Source organism: Pinus tabuliformis, chromosome 2_2, assembly GCF_031772625.1.
Source record: "Pinus tabuliformis cultivar Carrire ecotype Pingquan chromosome 2_2, CPIR1, whole genome shotgun sequence".
Taxonomy (NCBI): Eukaryota; Viridiplantae; Streptophyta; class Pinopsida; order Pinales; family Pinaceae; genus Pinus; species Pinus tabuliformis.
In genome coordinates this window covers 217,281,872-217,305,504 of record NC_142300.1, presented here as the reverse complement: position 1 = coordinate 217,305,504, position 23,633 = coordinate 217,281,872, and positions in this window count along the sequence as shown.

The window sequence follows — 23,633 nt, the reverse complement described above, 5'->3', positions numbered from 1 at the left end:
TTTGTCCAAAGCATCAAAATTCGAATTCAATTCACCATACTGCCTTCCAATATACGCACTAAAACCACTGTTATTTTGCCCATTTGCCTGCAAAAGCCCCACACCCAGTTCAAAAGCACAAAAAACCGAAAATGGATGCTTCGGTGGCCTGAACATTGCTCCCATTAATGCGCTTCATAAGGACCTAGAATGGCTGCCCTTGGCTGATAGGGATTTTCAAATACAAGACTTAACTAGTTACAGAAACCACCTCCAAGAATTCTTTGAAATTAGGAACAGTCACCTAAGTAAAACTGATCTTTATGGGATATGGGAATCCAATCTGCCCAGGTACTACCTCCCCTCAATAAATGTATTCCCAGATGCAATTCGCCTGTGCTGTGCCAATTATGAACCTGTCAAAAGAGCAGTTATGACTCCATCTGGAACTTTCCTCTTTCATGTAACTCCTGAGTCCATAAATGAAATGCTGCACTTCAAACCTACTCAGCCTCTGGCTTGTCTTTCTATGGGATTCTTGCTTGAGCAGGGCTCTAAACTGACCAATGCAGAGATAACCAGTGTTGTCCAAACATTTGTGAGACCAGATTGCCAGCCCACAGAGCCACCTCCCTTTCACCATGTCTAGTTCAATGAAGCTAGAAGATTCATTATTGATATGATATCCTATGTCCTGGGATTTAAGACAAGTGAATATGTTTATGAGACCATATTAGCTCTGTTTTCCATGTTTATTCCAAGACAGCCTCTTGCTGTCAAATATGACTTTGCTACTTTCATTGCCAACAAGATCCATGAGCAACTCTTGAATCTAGACAGAGAAGGAGTCTTTAAGTACACATCTTATATATATCATTTGTTCTTGTACTATCAAACAAACAGTTTTCAGTTTCCCATTAGAAAATTGGATTCTAAAGGAGAAAGGAGGTCTGTGATCTTTTGGACCTTAGTCTTCCATGAAGTCCATAACTCTCCTTACACTTACTCTGAATTCATTGATATGTTTATATATCTGGTCTCCTCTCTACTGATGAGAACTCCTCCTCCTAGACTCTCTGGTGATATGCAGAAAATTTTACAGCTCTCCAAAAGCTACAAAATAGGTGACTGGTACTTCTACCAGAATCACACTGAGATTAGGATATATGGCTGTGAGTTGTGCCCCTATAAATTGCCAAAATATGTGCCTATGAGATTGTTTGCTCTAGAATATTTCAGGTAATTTATCAACTTAGATTTGACTCATTTTTACGGTGCAAAGAAAAAAGCTCAGCTAAAATTAAGAAACCAGTTAGGCCCTTTTATCATTAACAAAAAGGAAGCATGGCAAGATGCTGACAAGATATTGGGTGAACAACTCAAATTAAAGAGGAGCTTTTGGTGGGTACCCTATGACCCAAATGGCTTTATCACTGAAAGAAAAGTAAAAAATAGGCTATCAGCCTACAAACATTGTAGGATCCCTGAAATAGAGAAATTTGCTAATCGAGATGAGTGGGTAGAGGGCACATTAATTGAAGAACTCACTGATGAAGAAAGGATGGAACAAGCTATGAAAAAACTTGAAAAGACCCTTGACCTGGACTCTTTTGGACAGGTGTCTTTCAAACTACGTCAGCAAACCGGAGTGGTTACATCATCTGTTGGAACTTCACAACAACCTGCCCAAGAAAGCACTACACCAGCTATAAGGACATCTAAGGGCAAAGAAGTGCTGGATACAGAGCAACACATAATGTCAGATCAGCCAGCAGCATCCAAGGAACAGGGCCAAGGGAAAATTCCTCCTATCCAGACCAAAGCACCAGAGATACCAGCACTACAAACTCCTCTAAATGAGGAAAGGGCAAGAAAATGGACAGAGAAGAGACCAAACCTGTCATTGGACCAGCAGAGCAACCAAAGGCAAAAAGGCAAAGAGTATATCCTCTACCTAAAGAGGAAATTACTGAGGAAACCTTAGAAAGTCCAAGAGGTGAAAGGGCAACCAGCCCACAGACATCCCCAGCGGTAGAAACATCCACCAGCTCTCATAGGCAGGACCTAGAAAGGCAGCATAGTGTGGAAGTTTCATCCACCAGACCATCAAGCAAGTAGGCCTCAAATGTCAAAAGAACATTCAGAGAGATTAAGGCTAGAAATGTTCCATTAAGGCTGCAGCTTTATGACCAATTTCTCAAGATGACCCCCACCAACCAGCAAAGGCTAATGTCTACATATGACATTAAAGAAGGAAAAATGATCTTGATCCACTTTAAGCCCAAAGTGCAGTAGCCACAGTCAGTAGCTGACTACATTAAAACAAATCTAAAGGTTCTTGCCAAAGAAATTCATCCTATGGATCAGATTGAGCTGCATAAGGAAACTGGAGAGATGGTCTACTCTACATTGGCAGTTAAGGCAATGTTAGCTCACAAATTGCAGAACTCATTAAACAATACATCTTCCCAACTAGATTTGGAGAAAGCATTACAAGAAAAGTAGGGAGTGTCGACCTCCCAGCCATCTCAAATAGCTCCAACAGCCACAACTTCTCCTCCCACAGTTACAACAGCAGTGCCTCCCACTGTCCCAGCATCAGCAGCAGGTACTTTAGCAACAACAACAGCAGCAGGAAGCAGCACTACCATGACCACAGAGGAGTTAATAAAGGCTATGGAGGAATTAAAACTCCAAGTATCAGAATTGAAAGATGCCAAAGAAAAATTGGCAAAATTGGAAGTGAGTTATGACAAATCCAAAATGACTGTGGTAGAAAAGACAAGGGAGGTGAAAGCATTAGAGAACAGAGTAAAAACATTGGAAAAGGACCTCTCTTTGGATAAGCCTCTGGGAGAAATGAAAGACATTTTGTGGGCTAACATCAGTGAATCCATTTGTAATATATGGAGATCTATTCAGATTATATATGAGCAGATTGACTTGAAAGCAGCAGCACAGGTGGAAATTCAAAAGGCTAGAAATTTATTGGGACATATGCCCGAACAGGCCAACAAGTTGATACATTTTCTCAATACTAAAACCAGTAAAGAACTAGAAGCACTGGACATTAGAGACAAGATAGCCACCATTCTTACAATCAAAAGAGTTCTGACCATGAAGACCCTGATGCAGAATTTAGAGAGGAAGTGCCAGGATATGCAAGTGGAGATAGACTCTTTTATAGAGAGATTTGTAGTTTTACATGAAAGGGGCTTTCCAAGTCTGGTGGGAAGAAGTGAACACCTGTTGAGACAAGCTGAGTACACATACAGGTTGAATCAACATGCTGCTGTTCAATTAAATGCATCATCAAGTTCTTCAGCAGAGAAAACCCTTCCATCTAGCCAAACTCTCTACAACAACTTGGAAAATCTCTTCTATATTGAGCATGAAGTGAAACATCTTTTTACAATCCAGCCTAACTTCTACAGGTACACAGACACTGATGAGACTTTTAGAAAGCTACAAAGACATCAGTTACGAGAAGAGCAGTGGTGGAAAAGTATGCTGGAAATGCTATAGGCACGTCACAACTTTTGTTTTACCCAGGATAAAACAGATACCATAAAGCGGAGAATAGAAGTGGATGAGAGTCACGCAGGGCTACAGTCTATCAAATCAAAAAAAGACACGCCCTAGAAAGCTGAGCTAGTAGTGTAGAATATCAGTGGAAACAGCCACCGGCCAACTCGCCGAGCTTATAATAAATGCATCTCACCAACTGAGCAGCCAGCACAACAACATTTACTTCTGCATTTATTTCTCCCTGTTTCCAAGATCATTTATTTCTCCTTTTGAGTAGGTAGAATAAGTTATTGCTAGATATTATCTCTTTGAGATATTTTGTAAACATTTTTCTACAAATACCTCCCCAATCGAAGTATTAGGTGTTGGTGATACATTTCTGGAACTACGTTGTAACTCTGAAAATCTTCTGAATACAAAGTTGTTGGAATCCATTGTTGCTGGACTCTCTGGATGTGGAATTGATAGTAGAAGACTATGTTACAGAATTCCTGAATCATTTTGTGGATCAATAAGTCTCTCTTACTTGTGTTTTCAATTTCTATGTTTACTATATCATATATGTTTCATGATCTGAATAATAGGGAAAAAGAATAACTCATAATTTGTTTGTAGGCACTCTGAGCTCAATCTCTGTTATTATTAATGTTTTCTTCAGAATTAGCATAAGCAGGAATTCTTAACTGCTCTTGTTTCCCCTGGTTCTTACATCTTGAATATTAGCCTAGGGAATTCTTAACTGCTCCCTGGCAATAATCATCCACTTTCCCTCTATCAACATGATGAAGGATTCTTAATTTCCCTTCACCCATTGACTCCATTCCACCTGATTCCAGCTTATAACTTGTTCCACAATTGATTACCTTGCTCTGTAGTACCACCCTCTGTCAAAGAAACCATATCCAGCAGTTCATCCTCATAGACTCCATTAGCCCAATGGACTGAAATTCTCAGATTTACACCCCTGTTCTATTGAAAATCACCATCCAAAAATCAAACAAACCCTTGTACTTCATAACTAGCCTAATATACCTCAAAACAAAGCTAAATCATAAAGAGAGAGCCCTCTCTGGATGCAGATTGGCTAGAACTTGCATCTAAAAGATTGGTCTGTGGTTACCTCGGCCGTATTCCCTTTTCTACAACTTTTGGGGAACAACCTGAGTGATAACAGCACCCTCATTCAATGAAAACAATGTCTTCTATTCTAGATGGACTATTAGTTAGAAGCCATTTATATTCATTTACTATGTGGTTTCTATCAATAATAATGGATGGACCTCAATAACATGAATGATAAATTATTTATATTTTCAGGATTAATGTTATATGGTTTTGTTATGGAACGTATTGTTAATGCAAAGACAAATTAAGTGTTTCATTAAACATTTACACTTAAACAACAACCAATACTAGGAACACTACTACTAGTAACAAAAATACTAATACCAATTCTTTACAAACTACCACCCTCAACAAGGTCACTATCAAGGAATCACAATTTCCCTCAACAAAATGATCTATTAGTAAATCACCACTACCCTTGTGGTGAAGTAAAATTATGAGTGCAGACACAAACAATTACTCTAGCTCGATAATGGCTCTAGCCACAACTGATACATTCTATGGAAGATTTCCTTAGGTTAGAACCAATTAAGAGGGCCTACCTCTTAGTACACTTATCTCGTTTGATGATGTCCTTGCTTCCTTGCTCCAACTATCTCTTGTTTCCTTCTTCAAACACCTGAAACAAGTAAACAACAACAAACAAAAACTGTGATAATAGACAAATTGTAATTCAACCTACTTAACAAGTAAAGAAACATTAAGACATGAACATGTAAGATGACACATCATGTAGGAAATAAATCGATAGTTTCATATATATTGAATCAAGAAGAGATTACAACCATTGTCTTGACGTTATCGTTCTCCTCCGACAAAACCAGGTTCCCACACACTTCTGCTAGCATTCCATGATGGCCACAACAATAATAGTTTTAAGACTCTTCCCTTTAGGATTCAAACTAAATCAAAATCACACTTTTCCCTCACACAACTAGAGAGCTACAACTATGAATAACTTGTTGTTTACTCCAAACTTAATTAGCACTAGCACACCAACCTTAACACTAGCTTGTGCTTGGGAAAAATGGAGGTTTATATAGCACGAATGAACGGGAGATGGATCCTCTTATCATGGAAGAAGGTCTTATCTCTTGAAGTAGTTCCATCATTATAGGGGAAAGGAGCCCAAACTGACATCTTCGACCCCATCCGGCCAAACCATTTACTAGACTTATGTTACAAAGCTTTTGGAGCTGGAAGCTTCGGCTCTTTATTTAAAAAACTTTCCATAAGAGGACTAGCACGACTAGAACAAAGCTCAATCTCTCCAGTCGGCACTAGGAACAGTGTTAATCCCTGTATATTAGCATGAGGAGGACAAGGGCCACTAGCGCTGGTCTTGTAAACTGGGAAAAACATAAGATTTTGGGAAAATGGTGCAAAAGGGAATTGTTCTGCTCATGAAGAGGGACACAATGGGAGTTTCTTCATGAAGGGAAATCATGTAGGGTTCACTGTATAGGTCCTCCAGGATCAAGGAATGGGTAGTACAAGGACATGACAAAATATTATGTAATAGATGCCCCCTAGAGCGTGAAGGCCGAACTAGAGTGAGGGATGAAATGCTTTATGAACTAGTGCGGGGAACTGTAGTCTGTCGTCGTAAAACTTGCAAGCAAGTACAAATACATATACATAACTAAAAAAATTTGTCAAATGATACATGAATCATGGTATGGATGCAACCATCTAGATAATGATCATGTGAATGGATGCAGGCATGGGCGCAACCATCTGTCAAAGAGGGTCATAATGAAACCAAGGTATGGTCACAACCATCCAATAATGAGAAGGATCACATATGATAACTTATGGTATGGTCACAGCCATCCATCTGAAAGAGACATGTATATCAACATAACCATGTCACATCACTTTGCAACCTGGACTTTTGTGATCTAAGCCTAGGGTCTTGTGCTCCAACACGACCCGATCAAAGTACAAATCCTAACATGTGAATAGATGTGTTGACATCGAACATGATAGAAAGTCGCTTGATTATCGATCAATGATGTAAACCATTAAAAAGCGCCAGAGAAACCACCAATAATGACAATGGTCCTCAAGGTACTATCAACACAATCCACAGAATGTGAATAGAGGAACTAAAGTCGAACTCCCATGAAATCACTCGATCGAAAGCAATGATGTGAACGTGTCGTCGAGTGTGAAGAACTTGCCATTAGGCATGCAAGCTCTAAGGTACTGGAAGGGAGTCTCTCGGTCAACTTCCCAGATAATGAGTTGAAGTCGACAAGAAGCGAATGTGTCGAAGGAGGGCCATAATGTATCCCACATCATCGACATGAGACAAAAGGATGCAAAATGATTTTGGATTATACAGAGAGTTAGGGGTAAGTGTAACTGCAGAAGGACAACTCTTGAACATATTGGCGATACAACTGGAAGTTTGGCAGCTTTTGGATCCATAGGATCGGTGGTCATGATGATGTGCTAGAGATCAAATGGAAGGCAAAAATGAACGACCCAACCCAGGAAGGTCAACGATACAAAGGAGGATATCCCAACCCGACACGAAGTAGAAAGTGTCATGTTTAACAGTGAGTTTCTGACACAACTGATTAGATTTCTAAATTTTCCCCTACCATTTCTGGTAGGTACCTAATTATTTTTAATCGCAAGCTCGAAGGGGATAGCATATGCTTGCACTGTAAGTTCATCCTTCAGAAGAATCAGACCTAGCAATTTTAATGAGTCTTAGTAAGGAGAAGCTCATGTTCGTCATGACAAGGAATCCGATGTCATTTAATATTTTAACGAGTCTGACAAAGGTGTAACTTAGTATCTTTTTCATGTTTAGAGAGTTTTAAAAAGACACGAAAAAGAAAACTCCACACGGTCCCTTTTCGTAAATTTGTGTCTCTCGAGCCCGAAAAGGTAGAAAACGATACCTGAGAGAATTGCTTGACCATTCCAGTCAAGGAGTACCTTTTTCATAAATAGTGCGTCCCAGCTTGAAAAAGGGATAAACTTATACTGGGTGCACAAAATTTCCCATCCGTTAACGAGTTCGAAATGACAAGGGCTCTACTATCTTTTTGCTTTTAAAGAGTCGAAAAAGAGCTTGAAAGTGGACCCCCATTTTATTCTCTTTTAGGAGTCAAAAGGAAAAAATACTCGACAATCTTTTCATATGAGTTTTACGAGTTGAGAAAAGAGCTGAAGTGTGACTCGGCATCATCGTCGAACATCCATCACCCGTCGCTACACAAAAGGGTAAAGTGCATTATCCAATTCTTGAGGCAAAATAGGTCAAAATATTCATAAAAGCCTAATATTTCATGAAAAACTGAATAAAAAGGAGGAAACGTAAATATTTTTTACCATTTACTATTTTACCTTGCTGTGAAAGACTTTTTACTCACTTTTGCCCTAATTGTTCCAGAGCAGATTGCAGAAGATCTAGGAGGTCATTTGTCGAGCCGCCAGTTATAGGTAAGAGACAAAGCCTTAAGCTTCATTTTCATACCATTTATTCCTGTTTTTAACCATTTTTAGGATTTTTGAGGGGGGATTTATCAAAAAAAAATCGCCCTCGGTCGGCACAGAATCATGCTAGCTGAGGGTAATTAACACGGTCTATCGCGCCCTCAGCACAAATGTTTTTAAAAAAGGCGAACCGACACCATGAATAGGGAAAAACCATATTTCCTCTTAAAACCACCGTTAAAACTTAAAATTTATGGACCAAAAATGATTGTTGAATCAAATCTATGGATTTTGTAGGAAAGAATCACTGAAAATGGTAGTATGGAAAGAACGGGAGCATGAGGATGTGGACACCCAGGCACTGAATGATCCAAATTTCCCAGAAGCTTTTAGGGCCTATGGGATCCTAAAATTATTTCTCACGCCAGGGATGTGGGCCCAACCTGAGCTGCTTCGGTACTTGATTAGTCTCTAGGACATAAATCGGGAGATATTCATCATTGGTGACCAGGATCTAGAGTTAGAAACTTCAGACATATATTTCATCACAAGATTGTCCCGAAGAGGGGAACCAATCAACTTATATGGTCACGACCGATTAGGGAAAGAATATCTATGTTTCTCACCGAACACTTCCCTGAAGCCCTCAAATCTTGGGTTATATATCCACACTTATATGTGCTTATAACATTTCACTTTGTCAATGCAAACGTTGGACCAGAGCGTCTTGTTGGGATGTCCCCAATAGTCAGGCGCATTGCCTGCCTTATTGATGTTGTCTCTCCTTATCAGGAGGGGAGTGACAACGAGGAGGAGATTGCGAGGAACCTTGAGGGGTTGAGTCACGGTATCCCAGAGTATACTCGGGTGGGAGACATTCCTCGCCAGTACCAGAGACACACGGTGGGAGTATCGGATTGGATTCGTCAGTTGCTGACTCGTGTTGCATGAGTTGTTTCATGCTACCATGATCACCATGCTGATTAGTTCTTAGGTCCATCATTTACATTTTTTTGAGGCTTGCATGCCACAGATGTATGAGGCCTGCGAGCCGCCGATGTTATTTTGGAGACACATATTATTTTTTGGGGTTTTGATGTATCAAACATTATCACCATATATATATGCTGTATTTTGTTGCTTACTATGGTACAAATGGTTTGTTTTATCTTTTCACATGTTTTGTAAATGTCTATCCAACACATAATTAGCTAATGCATCTGTCAATGTATTCATGCATCTAGAAATATGATGATATGTAATGTAATCAAAATGTATTTCCAATAGATGAATACAGAGATACATTCTCAATATTTGAGGGTTTCTAACGAAATATTTCCCATTGAGTTGAAGGATGACAAGATGTGAATCCAGGTTGACAACTAACTCTCGAATGTTAAGAGCAATGGCTTGTGACAATAGTTCAATGACCGCACTATACTTAGCAATGTTGTTAGTTGTATGAACTAAACAGATACCTCGAAGGTTAATCAACTCACTGTTAGGGTCATAAATAGCCCAGGCCGTGGATGATAGGTTCCGGGTACTACGACAAACACCATTAGCAAAACCGATGTGGGGAGTCACAAACATCTGCAAAGCAAGGAAATCATAGTAAACATAAAATCTTTTTGAAAACTAACAGACCAAACCACACTGCACAAAAATGAATGACACACTAATGTACACAAGTAACCATGCAAGATGACCAAGGCATAGTACTTCTTGAGAGAGTCCATGCTGAGACTCGGGTAGTTGATCAACATAGATGAACACTGAAGTTTTATCGTTGACATGATGAGTAATCATCAACTCCAAAAAATAATAGAGTAGAACTCATATAAGGCTTTGCCCCCATGCCCCTAGGTGAAAGAGGGTTACGAGTCAGATGGCAACCCCATTGCAAGAATGGGAAATCGGTAGAAACTTGGGGAGGGAGAAAAATCTTAAATCCATGAAGGGATAAAGGTGCCCTCAATTTAAATATCTTGACCATGTCAGGATAAACTAACACGTCAATAGGCAACTGAGAAGAGAACTTCTCAAAACACGGAGACATGACTGTCGGGCGAGGTAGGAATGAGGAACAATAATGAGTATTGTTCCAAGGTGGTTCCTCGAGAGACATTACGTCCATGATACCTTCGTCAGTAAGTAAGGTCTCAGCTAAGGGATCAAGCGATTCCAAAGTGCCAAGCCATGGGGATTGATAATACGTATCGAGAGAGGTCTTTGAAACAGAAGAATCAGAGGATGTTGAACTTGAAGCCAAAACAATTTCCATGTATTTGATTTCGGTAGGACTAGGTAGCATAACCTTGCCCCAAGTATCAACAAGATGTGGTGAAAGTATGACCCAAGGATCATATTTGACTGAGATCATGTTGACAAAGGAAACATGAGGAGGTGGGAGCGGAAAAATTCCCATTAAGGCAGAATCTTTGAAAAGACCCGCCCCCACACTCGCATAGGGAGTACCAATGTGCTTGACGTACATAACATTGCCATCCTAGGAGGAGGCAAAGAAGGACAATTGGTCGACAGTGACAATATTCCCTTGATGGGGAAAACGAAACACATAGAATAGGGAGGAGGCTACAACATGCATAGCATGGGTCCAGCACCGACTGGGTAGAATATTGTAATTGAGACTAGCATCAACAATCTCTACCTCGACTTGTACTGTATTTCCCTCCAAAGTAATGGAAAGGTTAGGTAAGACACCGAAGGGTCGCAAATCACGCCCATCGAAAGATTCCAAAGTATTCGGGGATTGGTTCAAAGCAGGAGAACCAATGGCCTTCCAACATGCGATTTACATGATGTAGGTGGAAGCTCCTTCATCAATGAAGGTCCTGTGGATGGTCTTCTCATTGATGATTACCTGAATGAGAAAGGCAAATTGATGAGGGAGATGAAGAACATGGTTCTCTGGATCGAAATAGATCAAATTGGAATCGGTGGGATCAATACTCCCAATAACTGACAAAAAATATTTCCGTTGTGATGGGCAGCTTTGGAGCACCTCGAGAGCCGACATAGCTAACGACACCTGAGCCAAATCCTCAAAAATATTATAGTGCTAAGCAGCTCAAGATTTTGGGTTTTCCTTAACACACCTCGAGAGGGTGGTCGTATAGCGGAATTAGGGTTAGGGCGGTCGATATGAAGAGGGCCAGAACTCAGGGCAAAAGAAGAAAGGGTGTTTTCTTTCTCTTTCCCAGTGGTCGGAGTAGGAGTTTGGTAATCTTTCGATCTAGTAGCCACATTAATAGGCGAACTCATCATGAACACTTGAGATCTTGAGTAAGCAGATGATTGAGTTTGGTCTACCATTTGGGTCTGCTGAGACGGAAATGGCTCTTTGAGGACGGCTGGGGTCCCTTTGAGAAAATGACTAATTTCGGATCGTTAGGGACAATCCTTGGTGTAGTTATCCTCCTTGTAAATGAGGTAGGGATACTTAGGTCTCTATTGTGAAGATTCACCAGCAGAGGATTTGGGAAGACCCTATTTTGGGGCATCGACTTTACCCTTTCCTTTTCCTTTCTTCTTATCTTTCAAGGATTTTTTTGTTGCGGTAGACTGGAGAGCGTGGACCTCTGAGGTTTTACCAGGGCCAGGTGGATTCTGGGAAGAACTATTGGGAACAAAATTTGAGACTGACTTCTGTTTGGGAGAAGATTTAGCAGGGGTTTGGGATACTGAACCAATAACTCCATCGACAGGAGGTGCAGCCTACAATTTTGATGTCATGGGATTGGATGATGGTTGCAGAGCATCGAGTAATAACTCATACAAAGTTTGAGACTGAGAGTAAACTAGATCTAAGTACTGGGCATGAGCAATGGTTTGTTCTTCAGTAACGCACCCACTCATAACTATATCTTGGGCAATTGGGGCCACGAATGATTTAGTGAACCATTCGGTGAGAAACTGATCAAAAATCTCAAATTTGATCAGGCGACGTCTATGTCTCCATTCATGGATGTGATCAGAGATGTGTGTCGCAGTATCTTGCTTAAGAAATATAAGAAAATAGGTGCCAGTTTCATAGCAAACCGAAAACTGGAAATGCGTGAGGAAGGCCATGGCTAAAGAGTTAAAGTCATGGTGAGTACTTCGAGGAAGCTCGATGTACCACTTGGCTGCAACACCTATGAGGGTCCATTGGAAAAGACAGAGACGAATGGAATCATCAACATAAGAGTTCGAAGAGCACCAGAGGTTATATATCATCATGTGTTCTTGAGGATATTCTTTGGCTTTCCCATCGAATTTTGGACAATTTCTCGATATCTTGGACGGTACGGGAGGCCAGTATGGCAAATGAAGAATTGGATCATTCATAAGGTGAGACACATCTAGCAACTCTAGTGTGGCCACGAATGGAAATTGAGTATTAAAAAGCATTGGAGGTTGGTAAGCGGGTCCAAGCGGAGGAGCCCATCCCTGCTGGTAAGGATTTTGGCCCCACAATGGGGGATTTTGGCCATATGGCATTTGATGTTGCCCCTATTGTGGGTTACCTTGTCCATAGGGAGGATTTTGACCTTGATACCATGAAACTATCTGGTCATAAGTTTCTGATAAGCAACGTAAGGGTTAAAAGGTTGTTGAGCCTATTGACCTTGGACATATGGGTATTGTACCTGTTGTCCCTGAACATATGGGTGGTGAACCTGTTGCCCCTGACCAAGAGGATTTTCGACCTGGTGTCCTTGAGCGTAAGGATTATACACTTAGTTCCCTTGGACATAGGGATTTTGTACCTGTTGCCCTTGACCAACAGGGTTCTGTACTTGTTGACCTAAGACATTAGGGTTTTGTACCTATTACCCTTGGCCAGAAGGATTCTATACCTATTGACCTAGGACATTGTGATTTTGTGTCTGTTGTTGTAGTACTTGACCCTAGCCTTTCCCTTGCAAGGGTTGACCCTATTGATATGTATACAAGGGTTGCTGCTGCCTAGATTAGTTTTGCTGGTGCAAGGGTTGGCCTAGTGGCTGCAAAATTTTTCCTTAGGGCTACAAAGGTTGGCCCTATGAGGACATGGGCTGGGAGGTGTGTGGAGCATACTGCATCTACTGCTACATGATTTGCTGCAACTATTGCAAGGGTTTCCCTTGTGGTTGTTGTAGTTGACCTTGTTGCGGGATCATTTTCCCTTGTTGTTGCGCGGATAGCCCTTGATGCAACAAAGGTTGCCCTTGCGGTAACAAAGGTTGCCCTTATTATTGTAGAGGTTGTCCTTGGTGTTGCAAGGGTACTTGAACAGTGCCCTGAAAATTTCTGAACTGAATATGGGCATAGCCACCTTGGAAAGTGGATGAGTCAAGTTGAACGTACTACCCAGACTGAAGGGTGTAAGGTTGATTAACCATTGCTTGAGAACCATATAGAACGTAAGGAGTTTGGTATTGGACTTGAGCCTCATAGGGCTACTGATACTGGACATTGCTTGACCCAGACTGACCAACGAGATTTTGAACTTGTTGGTACTGGACATTGCCAAATCCAGCGGGATCGACAAGGTTTTCAATAACACTAGAAGATGGATGGTTTATACCAAGCATGTGAGCCTATGAGCTAATCAAATTGGTGGCACCTGACACCATAGAAACATTTAGGTTCTATCCCCCAGGCGGTGGCATAGCTTGGCCACTGACTAGAGGGATGGAGGAATTGATAGAGACATTCCTTGAGACCGCCGATTGAAACAGACAGGTAACTGTGACAGACGATACAAGAGGGTTCAGAACAGTGGGTTGCACCAAGAATGAGGTAACAACCTTTTGGGAGGTCAAGTTCACAATGAACGAACCTACAGTAGGCATGGCGCCAAACGCCCAAACAGGGTTATGATAAAGCGATGAGGCACTAGGAGTACCTGAAACCAACTGTGCCAAAGACACATAATTAGGCGACACACTGGTGTGAATGCTCCCTGTATATGGGAAACCTTTAGGAGGAAAAGGATGTTCTTCCTCCTCAATAATGTGTGGAGTAGAAACTTCTGACTCCTTCGGAGAGGTGACTGGAGCATCGCCTTCGGGTTCCATATCTGGGAACAAACGATGATGAACAACCGAAGAAGTACGAGGGGATCATTCCAAAGGAACACCCGGCTGATCGTATGGACTATAGGGATGTTGCGGTGATATCACAACAGGGTCAAATAGAGGATTTGGAGGATAGATAACTAGTCCAAGTTGATCGTCAATGGTCAACGAACTCTCAAGAGTTTGAACGGGAATGTCTGGAGATTCTGGGCCAAGATCAACAGATGACCTGGTATCTAAAGTTGGTGGAGGACGAGATGACAAAGGTTGAATGCTCAGAAAAATTCTGAGTTCAACACCTTGGTCCTCGACTAACTCTGGTAACTTAGGAAGTGACTCCTCAAGAAATCTTTTAGATGAAGGAGAGGAAGAGGAACTAGGTGAACCAGATGGTTCAGCCACGGTGACCTTGTCTTAGTTAATAAGAAATGAGAGAGATAAACTTCAAGGCTTTAAAATGTTCTTTAAGGGAAACTCACATTTTGGTCTAGAAAAGACTAACAAAATGTTATCAGATCGTGGGCAATCAATTATTAAGATGCATAAATAGACCGGTGCTCTTTCATTTTTTAAGAGTTGAGAAAGAAACAAAGATAACTCTATCGCTTTCGATTGGAAACAAGCTCGAAAGGACAAGTGCTCGAATGATATTTTAATTTTAATGAGTCAAAAAGATCAAATGACTACTCCGGATGATCTAGGTAAACAAGATTACCAGGCAACCGTGAACTGTAGAATACCCCCCAGCGAACCAAAAAGTACGGGCAGACAATCTCCCTGAATGTTGTGTTCAGTGTATCACATTTGCAAGGTGGATGACTCAGCTTCCTATGGATAAATGATTGCAGCCTAGAGGGGTCTCCCATTATATACTCGACGGTATGGGGAGCACAAATTCGTACTAGCATTGTCTAATGTTGAAGCTAATGACAACCGCTAGGTTTAAAGACACCAGAACATGTCTCTAGCCTACACCTTCTAGATATGATCATTAGATTTCAAATGTGCCTTAGGTTAATTGAGTTCATTTTAAAGTTTATCTTGAGTTATGTCTCAGTTTTCAAACCTTAGCGATGCGACTAAAAAAACCTTAAATGCAACTAAATGAGACAAGACTCTTTCAATTCGATGAATTGTCTACACTACAGAGGGTAGAAAACACACAATCAAATGAAAACAACCAAGCAACTGAAAGCAAAATGATCTTTCACTACTTCACTTTTTGAGAAAATAAACTAATGAAAAATGCATTCCAATTCCTAATTTCCTAACAAGTACATTTCTAACAGTCCTTTCAAAAGCAAAAGAGTTCTTTTCCTTTTCAAATTCCAATGCAATCCTAGTCTTTAATGATGTTGACTACCGTAGCATACTAATGCAACAAACTAGAATTTCATACTTTTTCATGAAACAACAAAATAAAATTTTCGCATACAACACTTCGATGAAAATTTTTCGAGACAATTAACTCTTCAAGCAAATGAAAACATGAAAAGAGAAACTCGTTCAAACTAATAAAGCGCCAAATTTACCGAAAACAAGACAAGCAATGTAATCCATGCTGGAAAAGAAACGTTTAGACAAGAAAACGAAAACTTTTCAAACTTGTGTAATGGAGGTCAAAGTTGTAAAAGGACCACAAACGAAATCCAAGGAGTAAGTACACCAACAACTTGATTCACTGAGTTCACAATCAACTAAATGGATGAAAATCTAAATTCCCTAGTGTCACTAACCACCCAATGACTTAAGAAATCAAGAAAAAAGATGACAAACCAACAAGCAAACAAAACCAAATGAAAAGAAGCTTTCTAGTCATGGAGAAAATGATCTAAAAGGCTTACGGGGTTGAAATCATGAGAGAAAAACACACTGGCCAAGATTTGGGACAAACCCTAATCTTCGCTTACAGCCATTGGCGCGACTACCTAACTGACAACAAGTGCCATAGGGAGGTCGGCACGACTATTTTTCAGCATATCGTGCTGATCGGCACGACTGTCAGCGGATTAAGCGCACTGAGCAAGGGAGCCAAGAAAAAAATATTTTTTTTTTAAAGCTGGGACCAGATCTACTACTATGAATTTCAAACTCAGACTAGTAAGTAGAGGAAAAGAAGCAGAAGCAAAGGGAAAAAGTGGAACTAAAAAAGTTCACACGAAATCATGAAATATCAAACAAGACAAATAGAAGGATTAGATCCCCAGTATGGTCGCCAATTTGTGGTGAAGTAAAATTATGAGTGCAGACACAAACAATTCCTCTAGCCTGATAATGGGTCTAACCACAACTCGTACATTCTATGGAAGATTTCCTTAGGTTAGAACCAGTTAAGAGGGCCTATCTCTTAGTACGCTTATCTCGTTTGATGATGTCCTTGCTTGCTCACTCCAGCTATCTCTCATTTCCTTCTTCAAACACCTGAAACAAGTAAACAACAACAAACAACAATCGTGATAATAGACAAATTGTAATTCAACCTACTTAACAATTCAAGAAACATTAAGCCATGAACATGTAAGATGACACATCATGTAGGAAATCAATCGATAGTTGCATATGTGTGAATCAATAAGAGATTACAACCATTGTCTTAACATTGTCGTTCTCCTCCGACAAAACTAGGTTCCCACACACTTCTGATAGAATTTCATGATGGCCTCAACAATAATATTTTTAGGACTATTCCCTTTAGGCTTCACACTAAACCAAACTCACACTTCTCCCTTACACAACTAGAGAGCTACAACTATGAATAGCTTGTTGTTTACTCTAAACTTAATTAGCACTAGCACACCAAATTTAACACTGGCTTGTGCTTGGGAAAAAGGGAGATTTATATAGCATGAATGGATGGGAGATGGATCCTCTTCTCATGGAAGAAGGTCTTATCCCTTGAAGTATTTCCATCATTATAGGAGAAAGGAGCCCAAACTGACATCCTCAACCCCATCCATCCAAACCATTTACTAGACTTCTGTTACAAAGCTTCTAGAGCTAGAAGCTTCGAATCTTTATTTGAATGACTTTCCATAAGAGGACTGACGCGACTGGAACAAAGCTCAGTTGCTCCAGTCGGTGCTAGGGACAGTGTTAATCCCTGCATATCGACGTGAGGAGGACAAGGGCCATTAGTGCTGGTCTTGTAAACTGGGAAAAACATAAGATTTTGGGAAATTGGTGCAAAAGGGAATTGTTCTACTCATGAAGATGGACATAATGGGGATTTCTTCATGAAGGGAAAGCATGTAGGGTTCACTGTAGAGGTCCTCCAGGATCAAGGAATGGGGAGTATAGGGACAGTGACAAAATTCTTTGTAACAACCCTAAGTAGTACCACCAATGGCACCAATATCTTCACTTGGAAACACATAAGCATCATCTTGAAAATCACATAGTCTTATTATCTACTACCTGTTGTGACCACCAACAACCCCCCTCCTTCTTTAGTATTAGCAATAACTCTAAAGAAGTGGGGACCCTTAGTAATAAAAAATCCAAAAAGATTTATAAAAAAAATTTGTATTATACTCCTCAAAGATACATCGCACGGAGAAGAGTCAAGTATTCCTTTATGAGCACATTAAAACAACTACGAAGAAGCGGTGCGAAATTCATCACATCGCATACATTGAGAGGTGCCCATAAATGACTAATCTTAAGAAAATCTTCGATGGCCGATATGTGATATCGTATATCGCAACGTCGCATAAGCAGCACACGAATAACTTGACAATCTGCGATGCCGCGATCAATGCGATCTGCGATGCCGCGATACTGCGATAAAGGCGATCTGCGATAACTGCAATCTGCGATCAATGCGATCCGCGATCTGCGAATCGCAGAAATCACCCATCGCAAATTTTCCTCGGCTCAGCACCCAAGAAAAGTTGTCCCTAAACCAAAAATTGAGCGCACGGCTTAAATAAAATTAATGAATGTACGTCAAGGTATTCATGAAGGACAGTTTTGTGTTTTTCAAAGAGTCAGTTCACTGTGGGTGTCATGATTTTACACATTCGTAGAACTTGAAGCTTTCATGTCAAAATTTATTATCATTATTTTTTCCTTTGCGTGAACTACAGGAAACATCTAAGGAAAAAGGGGAAAGCGCCAATGCTCGGAGAACAGAGAAGAGATGCTCTCATACACGGATGCCGCATACAACAGAAACGCAGATTTCAGAGTGTTACTGAACAGATGCTGATATCAATAGGTGATTCGACACTCAAGGTCAAGAAACTCACAAAAGCAGCATGTTTACAAAATTCTGAAGCTCATGCCCGGTAAAGGAAAAAATGCTAAAGGCGGAAAACGCACCAGAAAGGCCTGGATCAAAGAACGAAGGTAGTTTTTGATGCGCGATTAGTGCCTAGCGCTAATCACGCATCGCTAAGAAAATTGTTCAGAAAGCAAAGTCCCTAACTTGCTTAGTCATCCACGAGTCCGGAAGCCTAGATAGCAAAAGTGGAGGCAGCTAAGAGGAATCTGGGTTGTTACCAAGCATACACGCAGTAAATTCGCTCAACCAGAAGATAATTCTCAAAAATATCTTCCAGTTTACTAAAAAGAGGTGCCAACACTTGTCATTTCTATTTTCGTAGTTCAAACAAAAGTAGAAGATGACCAGCCGACTCTTCCCAGGCAAATGTTGCATACTCACAGCACTAAGGAGCAAATGCAGAAATAGTTAGAATTTAGATTCAATTTTTAGAAATAAGTTTACTTAGATAAAGGGCGGTCATTTTGAACCGTATCCGAAATTTATGTAATTAAGTTGTTTAGTTAGCAGTATTTAAACCCTTCTCATGCATTTAGAGAAGGGTCCGGAAATTTGTCAAAAACTTGTCCTCAGAACATGCACTTTTGCACCCTCAGAGGAGGTTTTGATGAATGAATGGATCAAGGTTTATTAATTTTTGCATTTGATGTTTGCTACTGATGTTGCACTTCTGTACTCTTAGTAGATATCAGAACAAGGAGAGATAAATCATTATTACTTGAAGCTTATCAGTAGGACCAGTCATAAATGGTACTTTTATCTCTTGGCCATTTCTGCTTTTATTCTTGAAGTGACATACAGTTTTTAGTCGTTTATATGTTATTGCATGAATGTGTGAATTAACATTTGGCACTTTTGTACGGTGGAGTCATTTATTTATGTTTGATATATGAATAAATTATTATGCGATATGCTGTTCACAACTGTTTTGCCTAACTTTTCATGCAAAGTGGTTCATCTTAATTGGTTTCCATTCTTATGATAGCTGAATGATCTTTATTACCAGTTATTGTTTGAAATCTCTTTAGATCGCATAATAGAAGAAATACAGCCCGGGTTAGCATAGATTAGATGTGCTATTTTCATTAGATTACAATAGCATAGAATTAGATTAAAGTAGCTTAGATCAGAACTCTTAGATCAGCATAATCCAACTCTGCACACACACACCCTTAGATTGGGAAACTGGTCCCATTATCCCCAGTCGGACCCGCTATACCAAACGGATAAGGAGCTGCCAACCAAGGTCCAGACCGGGTGGGTATCCCCCTTGTTGTCGACTCGATTTTCAGGGTTTCAACATACATTGGCGCTAGAAGGAGGGCCCGAACTATGAATGGCACTTAAATCAAAATTTAAATACCATTCTGAGAGTAAATCGCCCTTATCATCTCCCCTGACTTCTCCAGTATATTTAAATCCAGAATCGGAAGTCGCTCGAGTATCAATCGCTGCTGCACACCTTGATATTTCAGACCAATTTACCATTAAACCTCCTGAAGTCGAATCTCTGATTCACAAACTTCAGTGATTTTCCATTTCTCCTCAGAGGTCTGATAAATCTCAAAGCAGTGTGACTTCACAGTACAATCCTACTCATCCCCTAACGAGATTGAAAAGTGAAAAATTTGGCATCCAGCCGACTAAGTTACCTCTTCCCACCAGGAAAAGAGCAAGGAAATCACCACAAGAGTCTGACAGTGAGATTCTTTCATCTACATCACCCATTTCAACTACCTCACTGCGAAGTCAACCACCCACACCTCCATTCCAAACCATCATTCATCCGTCTACCACAATCCCTCTTCAATCATCCGCGATCATAGTATCCTCATCTTCCCAACCGCAGAGATCATCTCCTGCACTTTTCTCTACTTGCAGCTCAACGATGGCCCAATCTCCATGGAACAACCCTGGGGCAATCTTGACACCTGCACCCTTGAGCCCAATACCGGCCCATCCTGAGAAATGGCTACCTAAATTCAATCCAGAAGCAGGCATGCTAGCAGAAGAACACATAAACAATTTCATGCTTTCTATCGATCTCAACAGAGTTACTAATGAAGATGTTGTTGTTCGGCTTTTCCCCTACACACTGCAAGGAACAGCCAGGTCATGGTATTTTTCATTACCTTCCGGGTCTATCACAAGTTGGGATATCTTCCACAATCAATCCCTTATCAAGTTTGGTGATGACAGATCAACAGCAACATTAATCAATGACCTATCCAATCTCAAGGCCCAAGCTAAAGAACCTATCAAAGATTTTGATTTACGGTTCAATAAAATTCTCAACAAAATTCCTACTGCTTCCCAACCCAGCGAAGAAGTACGATGTGAATGGTATATTTGTTCTTTACCATCAAACATAGCAATCTTCATGGATAAAGCAAATAAAACGACTTTAGTTGAAAACATGACAGAGGCGATAGCAGTAGAGAAACGCGTAATAGCCCTGGAAAAGAGATCGGCTATAGAGGAACGAAAGTCTAAAAAAGTCACCTTCAAGGAAGACCCCAAGAAAAAACAAACAAAAGACCCTTTCGATTTGGAAGGATTGCAGAAAGTATTAAAGACCATGTCTAATGAGATGATTGACATAAAAAAACAAGTAGCAGAAACTTCTTTAAAAAAGCCCTACAGAACTTTTAAAAGAGGTCCTTCAACGGATACAAAACCACCTAATGCCATCTCCAATGTTGAAACTGAGGAAGAGGAAGAAGAAGAAAGTGCCACTGAAGGGCAAACCGATGACGAAGAAGTTGTGGAATTACAACGAATTTGGGATTTCATCCTCCCACAAGAAGAGGATCAAGAAATATTTCCGGTTAGCACACGAAGCAAAAATCAACTTGATCCTCCCCAAACTACCCCTAAGTAGAAGGGCGTAAGCCCTACAACAAAAGATAAAGTCGCAACAAATAAAGCAACAACTAAAGCGACTCAGTCTAGCCCAGTCCCAACAGATCAAACAACTCCATCAAAAACACTGATAGTGTCGGATGAAATGGAGTACAATATTGTTGATGACATGAAAAATACTAGGGCTAATATTACCCTTTATGAATTGAGAAAATTGAAGCATCAACAGAAGATAATGATGAAAGAATTACATGTTGTGCCTAGTGTACCTTTGCCTGCTGTTGTACTCTCTCAAGCTTCCCATAACATGGGAAGACCTCCAACTAATGCGATCAATAAGATTGATCCAAATGATATCGCCTTAATTGGAGGAAGATCAAGATCTCACACTCCCCCGTTTCTTCTCACTTACGAGATTTTCAACAAAAATGTGCACAATTGTTTGGTAGATTCCGGTGCTTCTTCGAATATTTTACCCAGATCAATATGTGCTAAGCTAAATGTTCAACCACAAAAATCCACAGTGCATATAGTTCAGCTTGATCGATCTCAAGTGGAAGTGATTGGTGAAATTAATCAAGTAACCATAAGATTGTCATCTAACCCGAAGGTATGTCAAGTTATTGACATTCTAGTGGCCGATATCCCAGAATTCTATGGATTAATTCTTAGCAGGGATTGGTCCGAGAAACTCCATGGATACTTTGCAACCGACTGGTCGCACATGTGGTTACCCTATAACGGTAAACCGAATCAGATAAAGGTTGAACGAGAATTACACCTGAAGTACATAGTAACGGAATTAGAGGGAGAAAATGAAGCAGTATCATATAACATCAGTATCATAGGCAATTACTCGGTAGATTCTTTTCTCGGTAATTTCAATGCTCACCCATCACCTTACTTAGAAAATTCAGTTTTGTCCCAAGTCGAAAATTTTTCCCAAACTGATAGTTCAAAGTGTGTTAATTTTGTAGATGAACCTGTAAATACATCTTTGTTTTGGAAATTATATTTCGATGGCTCTAAATCTAACGAAGGAGCAGGAGCAGGATGCGTTCTGATTAGTCCAGAAGGAAACAAGACCATGCTTACATGCAGACTCAAATTCAATTGCACAAACAACACAGCAGAATATGAGGCCTTGGTGCAAGGCTTATACAAAGCAATCGGGTTAAACGTCAAGTATCTTCAGGTCTTTGGAGACTCTGAGATTATCGTCAAACAGGTACGTAACACTATACATTGCCTATCAGGTCATTTAAAACACTATCAATCTTTAGTACAAGATCTGACTGAGCATTTCATAGCATTTAATATCTCTTCAATCCCGAGACTCCAAAATGCGAGTGCAGACCTTTTGGCTAACTTAGCCTCTAGGCTTATTCCCTCCGAAGATTTTAGTCCAGATAGATTCTCAATAGAATTAATCTTTAGACCATCCATCCCTGACAACATTAAAAATTGGAGAGTATTCAATGACGATCTTGATATTGTAAATTTCCTCACTTCTGAAGGATCCTACTCCAATCAGATAATTGACGAAGACCATCACGATCGACAAACACAACAAAATAGCACTGATAATGTTATACCTAAATCGGTGGTTAAGTTAGAAGACTTGTATGATTTGAAAAATCGGTTTAAAAGGTCTACCAATTCAAAGCTCTGCAATTCAACTCTGAACTACGAATTAGTAAACCTAGGAACCGATGATAAACCACAAAACATTAATCTAGGCATAGGCCTGGCCCCTAAAGAAAAACTAGCGTATATTCGTCTTTTGAGACAATATAAAAATGTTTTTGCCTGGAATTACGATGAGCTGAAGACATACGACACTTCTATCATTCAACACACTATTCCTATGATTGACAACGAAAAAACTGTCCAACAGAAACTGAGAAAGATCCACCCCAATTTAGAAAATCAGATAAAGACTGAGCTAAATAAGTTATTAAAAGCCAGAATAATTTTCCCCTGTCAGACATTCCAAATGGGTCTCCAATATGGTACCCGTTAGAAAGAAAAACAGAGATATTAGAATCTGTATCGATTTTCAGAATCTTAACAAAGCCTGTCAAAAAGACAATTTTCCTCTTCCACCTATGGAACAGATATTACAGGCAGTAGCAGGCTCAGAACTAATGTCTTTCTTGGATGGATTTTCAGGATATAATCAAGTGCTGGTGCATCCCAATGATCAGTTGAAAACCACATTCAGAACTAAATGGGGCACATACGCATATCGGAAGATGCCATTTGGTTTGATTAATGCCAGCGCTACATTTCAAAGAGCCATGGACATTGCATTTAAGGGTTTAGTCAACAAATCTGTA